A 5,133-nucleotide genomic window follows, 5' to 3' on the forward strand; every position below is an offset into this window, starting at 1 on the left:
GGGGCCTGAGGAGGAGCCCATATGGAGGAGGCAAGTGCAGCAGTTTAGCCCTATTACCCTCCCATGTAAGTCTACAATTCCTTCTAGGCCCCAGGAAGGATATACTCTTGAGTTACATTTAATCTCTGAAAAGTCATCTAGTTATACTTTTGTCTAGTTATACTTTTGTTATACTTTAATAATTTTTGCATTTTGATCTTTAGAGCAACAATATCAACACCATCATCATCAACAACAACAACAACAACAACAAAAGGTGAAAATGCCTGAAATGCTGCCACATGCCAGGTACATTTTACATAGAAACATAGTATCTGCCTTTATCTGATTTATAGATAAAGGAATGAAAATTCAAACACAATTTGCTTAAAACCACGCACATGAAAACAATATAGCAAGCAGTCTATCCCCAGAGATTGAACCTCATGCTCTTTTATTTTTTCTCTCTGGTCTGCTTTAGGCAATGAACTTCCCGAGCAGATTTGGACTGTTCAAACATATAACTTCTGTCTCTGAGCTTCATTGGCAAAATTCTTTGGTTACTCCCTAATGATTTTTCTATATCATAGCACTTTATAGTTTTACACTGCCTTTATGATATTAAAAAGTTAATGGTGCATGATTCTGGTAGCCTCAAATCCTTCCAGGCCAAAATGTTTCAGGGAAGCAAAAGTGTATTTTATGAGGAAAATAGGCATTCAGCTTAGCCACTGACATTTTACTGGCCTATAATATTCCTCAGAACTCCTGGGAATTATCAACTATGGTGTTGAGAGCAACTAAAATAATTGGGAATTGAGTGTAACCAGTGCCTTACCATGTCTTGTTTATGCTTTTATTTAATTCTACCTGTAGACTTGTTAGGCAAGTGATCCGTCTTATCTGTCCTGGTTGTTTTTTGTCAATTTGACACAAACCTAGTCAATCTAGAATGAGAAACTTAATTGAGAAAATGTTTTTATAAAATTGCCTATAGACAAGTCTATGGGTTAGTCTCTGGATTGCTGATTGATGTGGAGGATCCACAGTATGTTGGGTGTTACCATTTCTGGGAAGATGGTCCTGAAATATGTCATGAATCTTAGTAAGCAAGTTCTGGGAAGCAAGCCAGTAAGAAGTACTATTCCATGGTTTTTGCTTCAGTTCTTGTCACTATGTCCCTGCCTTGAGTCCCGGTCCTGACTTCTTTCAGTGATTGAGTGTGATCTGAGATTTTTAAGATGAAAAAAATTCCTTCCTTCACAATTTGTTTTAGTCATGATGTTTTATCACAGAAATACAAATCTAAACTTAGACAATACCTAAGCATTTGCAATTTACTGTATTAAGCTTGTTGTGGTCTATTCTCTAAGGATATAGCAGACATCCTAAATGGCAGTTATACCTCTTAAAAGTAAGACTTGGAGGCCAAAAAAATTGAAAACAAATAAACAACAAAGATAGTAATGGATGATGTAAAGAAAACAGTTTTATTCAGAGGGCACCTTTCTATATATCACAGTCAGGAAAGGCCTCTGGGGAAAGATGACTTTTGGGATGAATATATGAAGAACAGGAAGGAAGTAGCTTTTCAAATCTTGGGGGATAAGTTTTCCAGTAGAAGAAAGAGTGAGTGTTTAGTTACTCGCACGTGAAAGAGAATGGTATATTCTGAAACTGAACATCAAGTTATTTGCTATAAGAAAATTAAATGGGAGAGGGGTTGGTAACTGAATATAAACTGATATTTTAAGGGGGCTGAAAATAAGTATTTCAGCTTTTTAGCTGCAATAATAGGAATCTTGTACCTTTCTTTTCAAAACAAGGCCAGAAAATGATGCAACAGTCTTCCACTGTTTACTGGATTAACTTGGGTGACAGTTCTACAATTTATAAGAGAGAGTTTCTACAGCACCTTCCTAGTTGTAAGCAGTTATTAAAATAAGAACTCTTACCACTTGTCATCTCAAGGTCTAAGGGATATCATGTTTTTCTCTGTGAAATTAGGCAAGAAAATAAGCCCAGATATACATGATGACTAATCAAAATTAACTCAAGTGTATAGAAACCAAAAAAAAAGGCTTTATCATGGGCTGTCCTGAACCAACTTAAGGGTTGTACAAGCCCTCTACAATAAACAGAAAATACAGAAACCAAAGAAAAACAGATAGAGAAATATCCACACTTGTCATGGAACTTATTATTTATCTTTTATAAAGAAAAGCCACAGATATGTAGATAAGAAGGTTAAGGTTTTCCCCTTTCCTAATTTCCACCACTCCACACTCACCAATAACTTTCAAAGTGAAACTTAAGTGCATTCAATAAGCTAAGGAATATACTCCATTTTTTTTCACACAGGGGCTGGTCTGAAGCAGTGTGTTGATCGTTTTTCTATAAAGTTGAATAAATTACAGTCTCCAGCTGTTGTACACCATACTGTTGATCCTACTGGATAATCATTTGCTGCTCTATTCACCTCAGGCTACTGTCACACAGGCAATGACTGTTTCACCTCTGTTCCACAGTACCTGCACTACTCAGTCCTGAATCTATTCCATTTTTATTTTTTTTTTTGAGACAGGGTTTCTCTGTGTAGCCCTGGCTGTCCTGAAACTCGCTCTGTAGACCAGGCTGGACTCGAACTCAGAAATCTGCCTGCCTATGTCTCCCAAGTGCTGGGATTAAAGGCGTGCACCACCACCGCCCAGCAGTTCCTGAGCCTTTCTGACCGTCCTTCATATACGCATGTGTTGTAGTGTCACTAGAACCTGATGTGTGTCACACAGTATACCCCTATTCTTTCTTTGTTCTGTGCCTTTGGTGTTTTGATTATTATGTGATGGGAAAAATTTATTTTCTGAATTTACATTTGGAAGTCTGCATTCTTCTTGTATGTTTATGGGCATTTTCCAATTTTATTAGCATCACTTTCCAAGAAAATCTTGAATCTTTTCACAAAATGTTTCTGTTTGCTTTATCAATTAGGAAACATACGTTTTCCATGTTTTCCTTTTACCTTTTACCATGTTTCTATCTACCTTGGCCATAAAGAAACATAGGCTGTTTGTGGTTTCCCTTTTACCAACAATTCTTTTTCTCCATCGAATTCTTCAATTTTAACACATTTTATGCATTTCTCCCTTTTTATCAGAAACACTTTCCAATAAAATCTTGAATCTTATCCCAAAATGTTTCTACCTGCTTTCTAAATTTGAAAACAGAGCCCTTCTTCATTGCATTTTTTCAATCGAATTCTTTAATTTTATCACATTTTTTCTATACATTTGTCCAATTTTATTAGAATCACGTTCCAAGAAAATCTTGAATCTTTTCACAAAATGTTTCTGTTTGCTTTATCAATTAGGAAACAGGTTTTCCATGTTTTATTTTTACCTTCATTTTTTTTCATCGAAATTTTTCAAATTTCATGACATTTTTTCTAGATTTCTTCAATTTTTTCTAACCAGTTTCCAAGAAAACCTTGAATTTTATCACAAAATGTTTCTGTTTCCTTTCTCATTTATTTGACGTAGGCTTTCTGTGTTTTCACTTTGACAAGAATTTTTTTTCATCAAATTCTTCAATTTTTTTCACTTCTTTCTGCACATTTCTCCAATTTTATCAGAAACACTTTCAAAGAAAATCTTGAATCTCATCATAAAATGTTTCTATCTGCCTTGGCAAGTAGGAAACATAGGCTTTCTGTGTTTTTCCTTTTACCAGCATTTTATCCATTGAGTTCTTCAATTTTAACACTTTTTCTAAACATTTTTCCAATTTTGTCAGAAACACTTTCGAAGCAAATCTTTAATCTTATCAAAAAATTGTCTATCTGGTTTTTTTTTTTTTTAAATTTCAAAACAGACTCTTTCTTCGTTGCATTTTTTGCATCGATTTTTTAATTTTATCACATTTTTTCAATACATTTGTCCAATTTTATTAGCATCACTTTCCAAGAAAATCTTGAATCTTTTCACAAAATGTTTCTGTTTGCTTTATCAATTAGGAAACATAGGTTTTCCATGTTTTATTTTTACCTTCAATTTTTTTTCATCGAATTTTTCAAATTTCATGATATTTTCTCTAGATTTCTTCAATTTTTTCTAACCAGTTTCCAAGAAAACCTTGAATTTTATCACAAAATGTTTCTGTTTGCTTTCTCATTTATTTGATGTAGGCTTTCCCTGCTTTCCCTCTGACTAGAATTTTTTTTCATGGAATTCTTCAATTTTTTCACTTCTCTCTGCACATTTCTCCAATTTTATCAGAAACACTTTTGAAGAAAATCTTGAATCTTACCATAAAATGTTTCTATCTGCCTTGGCAAGTAGGAAACATAGGCTTTTTGTGTTTTCCCTTTTACAAGCATTCTATCCATTGAGCTTTTCAATTTTAACACTTTTCCTAAACATTTTTCCAATTTTGTCAGAAACACTTTCGAAGCAAATCTTGAATCTTATCACAAAATATTTCTATCTGTTTTTTTAAATTTCAAAACAGAGCCTTTCTTGGTTGCATTTTTTCCATCGAATTCTTTAATTTCATCACATTTTTTCTATACATTTGTCCAATTTTATTAGAATCACTTTCCAAGAAAATCTTGAATCTTTTCACGAAATGTTTCTGTTTGCTTTATCAATTAGGAAACATAGGTTTTCCATGTTTTATTTTTACCTTCATTTTTTTTTCACCGAATTTTTCAAATTTCATGATATTTTCTCTAGATTTCTTTAATTAATTCTAACCAATTTTGATGAAAACCTTGAATTTTAACACAAAATGTTTCTGTTTGCTTTCTCATTTATTTGATGTAGGCTTTCCCTGTTTTCCCTCTGACTAGAATTTTTTTTCATGGAATTCTTCAATTTTTTCACTTCTTTCTTCACATTTCTCCAATTTTATCAGAAACACTTTCGAAGAACATCTTGAATCTTATCCTAAAATGTTTCTACCTGACTTCCAATAAGGAAACCTAGGCTTTCTGTGTTTTCCCTTTTACCAGCATTTTATCCATTGAGTTTTTCAATTTTAACACTTTTTCTAAACATTTTTCCAATTTTGTCAGAAACACTTTCGAAGCAATTCTTGAATCTTATCACAAAATGTCTCTATCTGTTTTTTTAAATTTCAAAACAGAGCCTTTCTTGGTTG

This window comes from Mastomys coucha, chromosome X (genome assembly GCF_008632895.1).
Source record: "Mastomys coucha isolate ucsf_1 chromosome X, UCSF_Mcou_1, whole genome shotgun sequence".
NCBI classification, from domain to species: domain Eukaryota; kingdom Metazoa; phylum Chordata; class Mammalia; order Rodentia; family Muridae; genus Mastomys; species Mastomys coucha.